We start from the raw sequence: 14410 nt of genomic DNA on the forward strand, positions 1-14410 counted from the left end.
GAGGTCAGAGAGTACAAGGACAGTGGTATAGGATTGGTGAATAAAAGGATTCCTGTAGAATTTTTAAGTATGATAGGAAGTGTGTATCTGGGGTTAGAGAGTGGAAAGCAATAAATAAATCAATACATAAGGAAAAACTAAAACATGATTTTTCACTTGGACTTTTTAAAGGCCCTTTTCATGAATCTAAAAGTCTTCTAATTCTTCTCCATACCAAAGAATTTTGTATATTATTTATCAAGGACAAGAGAGTTCAGTGACTTGCAAATATTAGACACTCAAATTAGGTTGCATTTACAATTTATTTAAATCCAGGATACAAAAATATAGAGGCTGATGAGCCCTTCGGGTTGGAAAAAGGTTAATAGGTGCGAAATATAGTCTCATTTTACATTTTTATAATTGATTTGGAAGGAGGAATTTATTCCAGCAGGGTAAATAAAACCAAATTTGGAGGCATATTGAAGTGTCAAACCAACAAGCATTAATGTGTTGTACTTGCAAATTTGGGGGAAAAAGTGTCAAATAAGTGCTATTGCTAACCAGTATAAGGTAACGCAAAGGAAATTGTACTTACTGAGATTATTGGTATCTATTCGCAATTCTTACTACCTCACCAAAAGAAACATAATGAAGCTAGAAGAAAGTCTAGATAAAAGTATCTGAAATGATCAAGAGAACAAAGTTAAACTGAAGAACTCTAGATTTATTTTCTCTTTATAAAGGTTAAAACTGAGAGTGCATGTGATCCAACTTGTTCATTCATTCAGTCTACAGCAATCCATTGAATACCTATATGCCAGACCCTGTGATAAGTTCTCAGGGTAAAATTGTAAAAAGACACAGCCCTTGCCCTTATTAAGCATACACACACACACACACACACACACTTAGAGTAAGCATGGATTCTTCATTAAATTCAAGTTAGTTAAAATAGAACCCTCTGAAACTTCAAAGAAGCAAATTTGATTTCAGTAAAAGGTTATAGAAATCAGGTAAACTTGTATGGTATGTTGAAACTCTGGATTGAAGATCAAGAAAATAGATTCTGTCATTAAACTTGTGTGATGTAGGCAAGTATTTTAACCAGTCTTTGTCAATTGGTTCATCTATAAAATGAGGCACTTGAAGATGTATGAGGTTTCTTTTTTGTTTGTTTGTTTGTTTGTTTTTTGAGACAGGGTTTGACTCTTATCACCCAGGCTGGAGTGCAACGGAACGATCACAGCTCACTGCAGCTTGAACTCCCACCCCTACCCCCACAGGCTCAAGCGATCCTTCTGCCTCAGCCCTCTGAGTAGCTACTACTATAGGCACGCATCACCCTTCCCGGCTAATTTGTGTTTTTGTTTTTTTGTAGAGACGGAGTTTTACCATTGCCCAGGCTGAGGTTTCTTTTAGATCTAAAATTCTAAAAGTTTTCTGAAGTAGGGAATGTTAAAGGACTAATCATCCAAAGATGTCTTGCTGGTTTTCCAAAGGGCACATTGGGCAAATAAATGTGTGATGTTTCCTTAACAGACTAATGAGGGAATACAGGGTATTCATGTAGTTTTTGAAGTGATGACTTTCCTCTGCACCACCCTTCATATTACCTTAGAGACAGCACGCTGCATTTGCGGAAGGGTGATCCTGGCCCATGAAAGCAGTCCTTATATTCCTGAAAGTTTTCTGCCTTTGGCAAGACATGGTTATGTTTTCCTATAATATTTGAATTTTTCCTTGAAATCTTTTTCATAGATTCCCATCAATTCTTATGATTTTTTTTTCTAAAAAGAGTTAAAGGATTTTTTAAACAAAAGAGACCCAAAACATCACATTGTTTGGGAGTAGTGAGAACTCCAATTTTGAGCAATTAATTTACAGTTGAGTAGAGAGCAACAGAGATAAAAGAAAGTCATTTAGATAGGCTACAGTTTAAAAAGGCATTAGTAGGTAAGGGAGAGTTTTTATAATAGCATGATTGGGAAAGAAATGCCAGTGTGTTCACGGAATTGGAGAGAATTATGCTAATGATAATTAATAGAGTACTATACACAAAATATCTGAGTCTGGGCATTTTAGTTCAAAAAATTTCACTATTTCACTTATTTACTGTAGTATTCCCCATAGCATTTCCACATAGTAGGCACTAATTTCATAATAAGAGTGATTAGAGTGGAACCTGATCCCTGACAGTGATAATAAAATTTGTGTTGTAACAGACTTTATAGGTCTTCCACAGTGTTCCTATCCTCTTTTTATAGATGAAAACCTTGAAACCTAGAGAAGTTAAGTGACTCTACCAGTGTAACAAAACTAGTGAGGGGCAGATCTAAGACTAGAACTCAGATTTCATGTGTGAGTTCATAATAGGTTAAGAAGGTAAGCTTGTTAAAGTTGAGTAATATCAAATTGAGTGAGTAGAAAACATTGGACAAGTAGTTAGAAATACTGCTCATATTATTTGGTCAGGACTTTCACTTAGTGTAGATAATGAATAAGCTGCTCAGAGTATGAATTAGTTTACATATGGTTAGTATACATGGGTACAAATAATGTGGTTATTGTAAGAGACACAGCATAATAACATGACGTGCTAGGAAGAAAGAATGTTGGTGTTTCCATAGAATTATAGCATGTAGAAGCTTCAAGTTGTTCTGTTATTTGATTGTACGTTGCCTAAAACCATAATTTGCCATTTAGATTTAAATAATTTGAAAGAGATTAAAAAATGTAGAAACACTACAGAAAGGCAAAATGTAGATCAAAGTATTAGAAAATAGTTAAAAGTTTTACAATTTTGTTGTCTAAAAGTAAACTAAATAGAATATAGCTATATATTTTAAGAACAGGAGTTTTAAATCACAGGAGAGATTTCAGTTAGACACACAATCATTAGGCACTCATTATCCTGTTGAGAGTGCCTAAATGAAATTTCCCGAATAAAAACTTAACGTAGAATGATCAGTCTTAAACTGATTCTGTTCTCAATATTCAATGAAAGAAATGATGTTATTAATATGAAGTATTCTTTTAAGTTATTCCTGTTGTGTATGGACCCTTTTATAATTCATTTCAGTGTATTTAGATGTATTTGTGTGAAAATCTTTTAATAGTCATTAAAAGTAAAATCCCTTTGAGGAAAAAAATGAAGATGTAATCTCAGACAGTAAAGACTGGCTTCTTTTTAACTGTGTTTTCATGCTAAATTAAGATAATACAAATAAAAAACTTTAAGGAGCTTTCAGTATGCAAAGACAGTTTAATTTACAAATGATTTTGGGCTTTTTTATTTGTTGAAGGTTTTGAATTCTAATATTTATGTCTTCAGGAAAATTATTAGTGCATTGATTTTTACACTATTTTTCTAATTGTAAAATGTATATTCATCATGAAAGTTTGGGCAAATAGTTATAAATGTATAAAGAAGAAATACAGCACCTGTAATGTCACTATCTGAAAATAACCATCTGGTTTTATTTCCTTAATAGTTTTTCTAATGCCTTCTTTAATGTATACATTTTGTTGTTTAACCAAATTTGGCTCCACTGTTTATGCAGTTCTTGGGTGAGAGGGTAGTTGCAAATAGTAATGCAGTGAACATCCTTGGCTGTATAATGTAAATTATCGAAATTGGGATTGCTGGCTAAATACTGTTATTTATTATTCACTAAATGCATTTCCTTCTGATATGTTTGTTCTAGCCTTTTACATGTCCATTTCTTAATGATTATAAATCTTTATATATTAAAGACATAAATATTAAAACATAAATGTTTTTTCAAGATTGCTGTTTGTTTAGTTAATTTTTAAATAAGTAGTCTGATCTGTACACTTTTGTCACAGCTTGTAACATTACTATTATGCTTAGAAAAAACTTCTCCAAGGCACCAGCTGCTGAACACTCACGTATATTTTTCCTAGGTATTTTTTTATTTTATTCTTTATATATAAGCCTTGAGTCTATCTGTGATTTATTTTAGTAAATGCTATTAGATAAGGTACTTACTTAAATTTTTTCTAAATGGTTAACTAAATATCCCAGCTTTTTTATTGAATAATTTTTCTGTCTTAACAGTAATCTATAATGTACCTTACTAAAGTCTTCTGGATTCAGTTTTCTTCCTTTATGTTCTCTGTTCTTATGGTAATACTCTACTACTTAGATATTTTAGCTGTTAATGTTTAAATAGCTGATAGGACCAATATTTCCTCCTCATACCTCTTTTTCACAAGTTTTCTTGTGAAAACGTTCTTGGTTTTATTTTCTGACCAGTTAATATTTTTTTATAGGAAGTTGTGAATCACTTTTCTGATTTTAAAAAGGAAACTCTAAAGGGATTTTGATTCAAACAAATTAACTGAAAATTTTAGAAAAATTAACTACAGACTAGAAATATGTTTCTTAATTTACATGTTTCTTTCATGCCCTTCAGTAATGTTTTGCCTTTTTTCCCTCAATTAAGTTCATTTATTTTCTCATTTAACATATTCCTTGGTAATTTCTATTATTCATATTGTGAAAAATGTTTTACTATTTGTTTTGGTTTATAGGAACTTCCTAGATTTCTGTTATTTTTACGTTGTACATTTTATATTTACTGAATTTTGTTTAGTCCTTATTTTTCAGTTGTTACTTTTGACTTTTCTAAGTAGTTTATCCTGTGTATCTTCTTCATTGTCTTTACTTTGTTATTACATTTAATAGACTTTCCTTCCACTTTTGCATATAGCAGTGATAGGCATCATTTCCTCTTACAGTAAGTTCACCAATGTTAAGTATATATCACTTACAGTTGACCAAGACATTATTTTCTTTTTAATAAGAAGTGAATATTGATTGAATTGAATATTCATTAAATATTTTGGCATCCAAGTGAGATTATTTTCTTATTTGACCTGTTGATGTGATATATTTTATAAAGATATTACTTAATATAGGCCGGGCACAATGTCTCATGCCTGTAATCCCAACACTTTGGGAGGCCAAGCCAAGAGGATCACTTGAGGCCAGAAGTTTAAGACCAGACTGGGCAACAAAGCAAGACCTGTCTCTACAAAAAAATTAGCCGGGCATGGTGACGTTGCCCCGGTATTCCTAGCTATATGAGAGTGTGAGTTGGAGGATTGCTTGAGCTCAGGAGGTGGAGGCGGCAGTAAGCCATGATCACACCAATGCACTACAGCCTGGGTGACAGAGTGAGATCCTGTCTCAAAAAAAAAAAAAAAAAGATACCTAATATAAACTTTTATTTCTAGAATGAATGTCCTCCTTATGTCAAGATGTGTTATCTTGTAGTGTACCATTGAGTTCTGTTTTCAAGTATATTATTTAGGAACTTTGCATCTATATTCATAAATGAATTTGGTCTGTAATTTTCTTTCTTTTTATGCTATCTTTGTCAGGTTTTGATATCAGGGTTAGGCCAGCTTTGCAAAATGAATTGGAACTCTTTCCGTAATTTTCTGTGCTCTGGAACAGTTTATATAGCATGGGACTTATTTGTTCTTGAAAGTTTTAAAGAACTCAACTACAAAACCATCTAGGCCTGGAGCCTTTGTTGGAGGTAATTCTTTGACAATTTTTTGTGTTGTACACTGGTTAGGTTTTTACTTTATTCATTGATTTTGGTCATTTGTTTCTCTCATAAATTTAATATATTTTGTATCTTATATGCTTTTTGATATTCTAGTTTTGTACACTGAATTTTCCTCTTTTTTCAAATTTCACTTAGCCTAATTTATTTTTTTGACTTTTCTTTTTTAGACAAGTAAAATCTGATATGTTTTATTTTCTTGTCTGTTTTTTTTTTAATTTATTTATTAGGTGCTTTTATTTTTGTTCCTTCTAGTTTTCTTTGGTTTTTTTCTTACTCTTTAAATGGAATGCTTTGTTTTCATTCTTTCACATTTAAGATAGGAACATTTATATCTATGAATTTGCCTCTCATTATAGTTTTGGCTATATTCCATTTGATATGCATATGAGTTGTTATAATTGCCATTATTTTCCAATAGTGTGGAATTATTGGTTTGCTGTTTTCTTTGACCTAAATTAGAAGTTTGTTTTCTTTTTAAATTTTTCATGTGTTTGAGGGTTTATTTCATTTTGTTTTGTTTTACGCTTTCTTATTTTTAGTTTTATTAAATTGTCAGAGAATGGGGCTTAGTTTCTGATATTTTTACTGAGATGTACTTTCAATCTAACAAATTATCAATTTTTAAAATATTTTGAATTCTCTTTCTATAGCTCTTTATAGTCCATTGATTCCACTAAATCAACTTTTTTTTTTTTTTTTTTTGAGTCTTGCTCTGTCCCCAGGACTGGAGTGCAGTGGCCGGATCTCAGCTCACTGCAAGCTCCGCCTCCCAGGTTTACGCCATTCTCCTGCCTCAGCCTCCCGAGTAGCTGAGACTACAGGCGCTGGCCACCTGGCCCAGCTAGTTTTTGTATTTTTAGTAGAGACGGGGTTTCACCGTGTTAGCCAGGATGGTCTCGATCTCCTGACCTCGTGATCCGCCCGTCTCGGCCTCCCAAAGTGCTGGGATTACAGGCTTGAGCCACCGCGCCCGGCCTTAAATCAACTTTTTAGTATTTTTCAAATTCTGCAAAAAATTCTTTTTGTCTGATTACTCGGTTGAAGATGAGCAGTGTGTTAATCTCTCACAAAAATGATGTGAGAAATTCTTCATCACAGTTCCTTGCTGTATTTTTTTTATAAGTTTTGCTTTACAAATGTTAGGACTATTTAACACGAAAGTTTCATGATTCTATATCCTTAGCAGAGTTTCAAGAAAATTAATTTTAGGCAAATACAAGTACATTTAAGAAAATTAGGGCTGGGCACGGTGGCTCAAGCCTGTAATCCCAGCACTTTGGGAGGCCGAGATGGGCGGATCACAAGGTCAGGAGATCGAGACCATCCTGGCTAACATGGTGAAACCCCATCTCTACTAAAAAAAATACAAAAAACTAGCCGGGCGAGGTGGCGTGCGCCTGCAGTCCCAGCTACTCAGGAGGCTGAGGCAGGAGAATGGCGTAAACCCGGGAGGTGGAGCTTGCAGTGAGCTGAGATCCCGCGGCTGCACTCCAGCCTGGACAACAGAGCGAGACTCTGTCTCAAAAAAAAAAAAAAAGAAAATTAACTGTATTACAGAATAGAGAGTCTTCAGCTACCATTTACAAATGGCTTAGGAAAATCTTTACAAATTGTATCCTGTGAGAAGCAGCCACATGTTGTACCATGGCCAAAAAGATAAACCACAGGAAACACCATCAAAAAAATAGCAAAACCAGAAATGTTCCGCCCTTCTACAAAACCATGATAATGCCAGATACCTCAGCCTGAACTAAGCCAAGTAGACATTGCAAGATCTTTATGAATTCCTAGTTTTAGAAATACCATTACTTTTTTTAGATCTCTTCACTTTGTATTCATTGCCATCATCACCTACCCTGGGGGACTGCTTTGTTTTCAGGGCAGTGTCCTCTCCAACTTCCTGTTATAAAAATTTTCAGACATAATAGAAATGTTGAAAGTATATTGTAAGAATATCCATATTCCTAAGTGTTTCACATAGGTTCAATAGTTTTTTTCCTATACCATTTGTAAGTAAGCTGTGGATATATTTCTCCTGAGAATAAGGACAATCACTTTTATAATACTTTGATTACATCTAAGAAACTTAACATGAGTTCTATATAATTCATCTATTACCTGATTTGGAGCTTTTTTTTTTTTTTTTTTTTTGAGGTGAGTCTCACTCTTGTCACCCAGGCTGGAGTGCTGTGGTGCGATCTCAGCTCACTACAACCTCTGCCTCGCGGGTTCAAGCGATTCTTCTGCCTCAGCCTCCCCAGTAGCTGGGACTACAGGCATGGGCCACCAGGCCTGGCTAATTTTTATATTTATTGCAGAGATGCGTTTCACCATGTTGGCCAGGCTGGTCTTGAACTCCTGACCTCAAGTGATACACCCACTTCGGCCTCCCAAAGTGTTAGGATTACAGGTGTGAGCCACTGCGCCTTGTCCTGTTTTTAACATAGGAAAAAATAAGTTACTCTTCTGATCCATGAACATGGGGTATCTTTTTGTTTACTTAGATCTTTAATTTCTTTCAAGGATGTGTACATCTTGAACTTCTTTTGCTAAATTTATTTCTGAATATTTTTGGTTGAAGTGGAATTATTTTTAATATCATTTTTGGATTAGTTGTTGCCAACATATAGAAATAAGAATGATTTTGTGTATTGATCTCGTATCCTGCAATTTTGCTCACCTTTATTAGCTCTAATTATAGGTTTTAGTGTATTTCTTAGGATTTTTTATATATATTTCATCTGAAAATCGAGATAATTTTACCTTTTCTTTTCTAATCTGGATGTCTTCTCATTTATTTTCTTGTCTGATTGCTGTGGCTAGAACCTTCAGTATAATGTTGAATAGAAATGGTAAGAGTGGACACCCCTTCCTTGTCTTTTGCCTGAAGAGGAAAGCTTTCAGTCTTTTGCCATTAAGTATGATATTATCTATGGGTTTTTATAGATAGCCTTTGTTAGGTTAAGGAATTTCCATTTTGTTACTAGTTTGTTGGATATCTGTCAAACATTTTTTCTGCATCTATTGAGATGATTATATCAGAGGTTTTTTAAATGAACCAAATATAGTGTATTATTATTTCTGTATGTTGTACCTATCATGCATTTCAGGGATAAATCACACTTAGTCATGACATCTAATCCATTACGTATGCAGCTGGTTTCAGTTTGTCAGTCTTTTGTTAAGGATTTTTGCATCTGAAGTATATTGGTCTGTGGTTTTCATTCTCAGAATGCTTTTGCCTGATTTTGGTGTTGGGATAGTGTTGGCCTTAATATAATGAGTTTAGAAGTATTCCCTTCTAAACTATGAAAGAGTTTATGAAAGATTGATTACAATTCACCAGCTAAACCATCTTGGTCTGGGCTTTTCTTTGTAGGTACTTTTTAAGTTACTAATTCAATCTCTGTTACTGGTCAGGTTATCTATTTCCTTTTGAGTCTATTTTAATAGTTTGTGTTCTAGAATTTTGTCTCTTTCATGTATATTATCCAATTTGTTGTCATACAGTTTTTCATAGTATCCCTAATAGTACATTTTGTTCAAAGTCAGTAGTAATACCTCCTTTTTCATTCCTGATTTTAGTTATTTGAGTCTTCTCTCTTTTTTTCTTTTTTTAAACTTGGACAGCTGAGCTAAACATTTGTTAGTTTTGTTAATCTTTTCAAAAAACCAATTTTGGGGCTTACTTTTTTTTCTAATGTTTTTATATTTCCTATTATGTTTCTTTTCACTAGAGTCTTTATTATTTCCTCCTTCTGCTTGTTTAGGAGTGAGTTTTCTCTTTTGTTTCTAGTTTATTAACCTGAAAGATTAGGTTATTGATTTGACACCTTTCTTGTCTTTTAATGCAGGCATATGTCCCTATAAATTTCCTGCTAAGCACTTCTTTGACTACATCCCATATATTTTGATATGTTCTGCTTTCATTTTTATCTCAAGTATGTTCTAATTTCTCTTGTGATTTTTTTGATCCATTGATTATGTAGGAATTTAATTTTCACATACTTGTGAATTTCCTTTTCCTTCAGTTATTGACTTCTAGCTTCTTTCCATTATGACCAGAGAAAATATATTGTGTGATTTCAGTTCTTTTAAATGTATTGAGTATGATATATCCTGAAGAATATTCCATATGCACTTGGGAAGAATGTTTTTTGTGCTATTGCTGGGTGAAGGAGTGTTCTGTAGATGTCTTTTAGGTCTAGTTGGTTTATAGTGTTGATCAAGTCATCTGTGTCCTTATTGATCATCTACTTATTTCTATTCATTATTGAATTGGAGCACTGAAGTCTCTGACAGTAATTGCTGAGTTGTCTTTTTTTGTTTGTTTGTTTTATGTATTTTGGAGCTCTGTTGTTTGCTGCATAAAAGGTTATGATTGTTACAGCTTCCTGATGAATTGACCATTTCATCTTAATGTCTTTGGTAACAGTTTTCTTCTCTGATACTAGTATAGCCACTCCACTTCTCTTTCAGTTACTTTAGCCATGCTATATCTTTTCCTGTTCTTTTATTTACAGCCTATTTGTGTCTTTGAATGTAAATATGTATCTAGTATATAGACAATGTATAGTTTGATGATGTTTTATTTTAAATTCACCCTGCCTTTTAACTAGAGAATTTAATCCGTTTACATTTAATGTAATTACTGATAAAGCAAGGTTTACATCTGCCATTTTGCTATTTGTTTTTTATATGTCTTATGCCTGCCTTTGTTCCTCTGTATCAGGTGGGGTCCTTGAGGGAATCCACCACACAAGTGAAATAATGACAGTTGTTTGTGATGAGGATTTGCAGAACACTCCAACTACTTTATTTCAGTGAACACAAGACTGCACTGGGAATATGCGGTGTTAGTTTTCAAGGCTCCTAATGGGGAATGAGAGATCAGACTAGGGCAAGTTAAAATGGCACAAAGCTGTTCTTACTGTAGTTGAGCCATTTTTCTTGAATAAATGCTCCCCAGTTTGCTGCAGGTCTTTGGTTAATTTCCAGAGGTTTTTCATTGTTTTATGGAGGAGTCAGTTTAGGAATTTTACTCTGCAATTCACTGATACCAGCATACTAAATATTTTAAATCCCTAAATGTTGGTGGATCAGATAATGGTCAGTTCTAGTTGCCATGCTTTATTCAAAAATTAACTAAAATGATCCAGTAAATGAAATAGCCATTTTAACCATAAGAAATAAAAACTATAAAAACATAGAAGATTAAAGCCTTTATAAAGACTTTCTTATGGTCTGTAAAAAAGCATAAACTATCAAAAAGACTCCTTCCAAATTGTATCTAATGTTTCCCTCTGCTACAGAAGAAAGCCCCAAAGCATTTATTTTTCAGGAGGAGGAGGAGGACTTATACAGGGGAGAAAGATTGGACTTGGAAAGTAGCTATATGTATATAAATTTGAGTCCTAATTTATTTAGACATATACTGGGATTTGTATCCATGAGGAAGTCCTTAACCTTTAATGTTTGCCTACTATCCTTTTGTAAAATGGAAAAATATGCTTTTTTTAAGATTAAAAACTGTATATATGAACTAGCTGAAAAAAGCCATCAAGAAAGTAATCACATTTTTGTTAGCCACACACACACACACACACACAGACACACACACACACACACAAGAAATCCTCAGAATACACTTAACTAAGGATGCGAAAGACCTCTACAATGAAAACTAAAAAACACGAATAAAAGAAATTAAAGAAGATACAAATAAATGAAAAGACATCCCATGCTCATAGATCAGAAGAATTAATATTATTAAAATTACCATACTACCCAGAGCAATCTACAGATTGAATGCAATTACTATCAAAATACTGATGGTATTTTCACAGAAATAGAAAAAAAAGACTTTAAAATTTACATGGAAGCACAGAAGACCCAGAATTGCCAAAATAATGCTAAACAAAAAGAACAAAACCGGAAGGCTCACATGACCACACTTCAAAATATACTGCAAAGCTGTAGTAACCAAAACAGCATGGTGCTGGCATAAAAGCAGACATATAGACCAATGGAACAGGATAGAGAATCCAAAAATTAATCCACATATCTACAGCCAACTGATTTTTGACAAAGACACTAAGAACACTCATTGGGGAAAGGACAATCTCTTCAATAAATGGTGCTGAGGAAACTGGGTATACATATGCAGAAGAATAAAACTAAACTCCTATCTCTCACCCTATACAAAAATTAACTCAAAATGGATCAAAGACATAAATGTAAGACCAAAACTATAAAATTAGCAGAAAAAAACGTAGGAACTTCAGGACATTGACCTGCGAAAAGATTTTATGAATATGAGCTCAAAAGCACAGGCAACAAAAGCAAAAGTAAACCAGTGGGATTATATCAGACCAAAAAGCTTCTGTACAGCAAAGAAAACAATCAACAGAATAAAAAGAAAACTTACAGAATGGGAGAAAATATTTGTAAACTATTCATCTAAACAGGGGATTAATATCCAGATCATTATATACAAGGAACTCAGACATTTAAGCTGTGAAGAAAAATCTGATTGTTAAATGGGCAAAGGACATGAGTAGACATTTCTCAAAAGAAGACATGCAAATTGCCATAGGTACATGGAAAAATGCTCAACATCACTAATCATCAGGGAAACACAGATAACAACCACAATGAAGTATCATGTTACCCAGTTAGGATAGCTACTTTCAGAAAGACAAAAAATAACAAATGCTGGAGAAAAGGATGCAAAGAAAAGGTAACACACAGTGTTGGTGGGAATGTAAACTAGTACAGTAGTACAGTCACTATGGAGAACAGTATGGAATCTTTTTTTTTTTTTTTTTTGAGACAGAGTCTTGCTCTGTCACCCAGGCTGGAGTGCAGTGGCATCATCACAGCTCACTGCAAGCTCCACCTCCTGGGTTCATGGCATTCTCCTGCCTCAGCCTCCCAAGTAGCTGGGACTACAGGCACCCGCCATCACGCCCAGCTAATTTTTTGTATTTTTAGTAGAGATGGGGTTTCACTGTATTAGCCAGGATGGTCTCAATCTCCTGACCTTGTGATCCGCCCATCTCAGCCTCCCAAAGCGTTGAGCTTACAGGCATGAGCCACCACGCCCTGCGGATGCTTCTTAAAAATACAGAGAGGTGTACCAAGATGGCCAAATAGAAGCCTCCACTGATCATCCTCCCTGCAGTAACACCAAATTTAACAATTATCTACACACACAAAAAAAATAAGAACCAGAAATCAGGTGAATGATCATAGTACCTGGTTTTAGGTTGAAAGAGGCACTGAAGAAGGTAGAAAAAAAAAGTCTTGAATTGTTGAGACCACCTGTCCCCCATCTCCCAGCACCTGCCACGGAGAATGAGTCCACTTGCAGGAGGGGGTGTGCAGCAGTTGTGGAACTTTGCATTGGAACTCAATGCTGCAACAGTGGGCAAAACTCAGCTGGCTCCCATGGAAAGAGCATTTAGACCAGCCCTAGCCAAAGAGGAAATCTTTCATCCCAGTGGTTGGAAACTGAGTTCCCACAAGCCTCACCACTGTAGGCTAAAGTGCTCTGGAGTCCTAAATAAACTTGAAAGGCAGTCTAGACCACAAGGACTGCAATGTATAGGCAACTCCTAGTGCTTTGCTGGGCTCCAAACCAGTGGATTTGGGGGGCATACCACCTAGTGAGACACCAGCCAGAGTGGCCAAGGGAGTGCCTGCATCAGCCTTCCCTCAACCTGAGGCAGCAAAGCTTGCAGCTCTGAAAGAACCCCTTCCTTCCACTTGAGGAGAGGAGAGGGAAACATGCAGAGGACTTTATCTTAAAGCTTAAATACCAGTTCAGCCACAGTAGTATAGGGTACCAGGCAGAGTCTTGAGACCCCCATTTCAGGCTCTAGCTCCCAGATAACATTTCTAGACACACCCTGGGCCAGAAGGGAACCCACTCTGTTAACAGGAAGGACCCAGTCTTGGCAGGATTCATCACTTGCTTACTAAAGAGCCTTTGGACCCTGAATAATTAGCAGTGGTAACCAGGTAATACATGCCAGAGGTCTTAAGTGAGATTCTGAGACATGCTGGCTTCAAGTATGACCTAGTGTATTTACAGCTGTGGTGGCTACAAGGCAAGACTTCTGCTTGGAAAAAGCAGAGGGAAGAATAAAGCGGATTTTGTTTTGCTGCTTAGGTGCCGGCTCAGCCACAGTGGGGAAGACCACCAAGAGGGCTTTTGGGGTCCACGATTGCAGGCCTTGGCTCTTAGATGGTATTTGTCGACCTATGGTATTTGGCTCTTAGATGGTATTTCTCAAATAATCAAATTTATTGTTTATAATCAAATTTCTCACATACCATCTAAGGATGAGAAATATTTGAAGGGTAAGTCCCAGATTTGAGAGCATTCACCACAAGCTGACTGAAGAGCCCTTGGGCCTTAAGTGAACACTGGCAGTACCCTGGCAGTACTTCCTGTGGGCCTGTGGTGGTGGACATGGGGAGAGACTCCTCTGCCTGGGGAAAGGGGAAGGAAGAGTGGGAAGGACTTTGTCTTGTGGTTTGGGTGCCAGCTTAACCATAGTAGGATAAACCAAAGTAGGATAAAGTAGGATTTCTAAGGTTTCTGGATCCAAATCCTGCTCCTGGATAGCATCTCTGGACCCACCTAGGGTCTGGGGCAACTCACAACCCTGAGGCAAGAACAAAAGACTGGCTGCCTTCACAAACTGCTGACTGTAGAGCCCTAGGGCTTGCATGAGAACATAAATGGTAGCCCTGTAGTGGTAACAGTGAGCCTTGGGCAATACCCAGTGCTATGCTTGTTTCAGACCTAACCCAGCACAGTC

At 35.6% G+C, this 14410-nt stretch overlaps 1 protein-coding gene across 6 annotated transcripts in view; it reads left to right on the top strand.

The window, feature by feature from the left end:
- Positions 1–14410, top strand: part of RFX7 (regulatory factor X7) — a 158138-nt gene that overhangs the window by 111574 nt on the left and 32154 nt on the right. The window contains exon 1 of one of the 6 annotated variants that reach the window (XM_031935809.1): positions 5456–5549. The exons of the other annotated variants lie outside the window; for them this stretch is intronic. The gene's annotated coding sequence lies outside the window, so the exon portion shown is untranslated. Of the gene's footprint in view, positions 1–5455; positions 5550–14410 lie in introns of those variants that run through there. 6 annotated transcript variants of the gene reach the window in all.

This window comes from Piliocolobus tephrosceles, chromosome 6 (assembly GCF_002776525.5).
Source record: "Piliocolobus tephrosceles isolate RC106 chromosome 6, ASM277652v3, whole genome shotgun sequence".
Lineage (NCBI taxonomy): Eukaryota > Metazoa > Chordata > Mammalia > Primates > Cercopithecidae > Piliocolobus > Piliocolobus tephrosceles.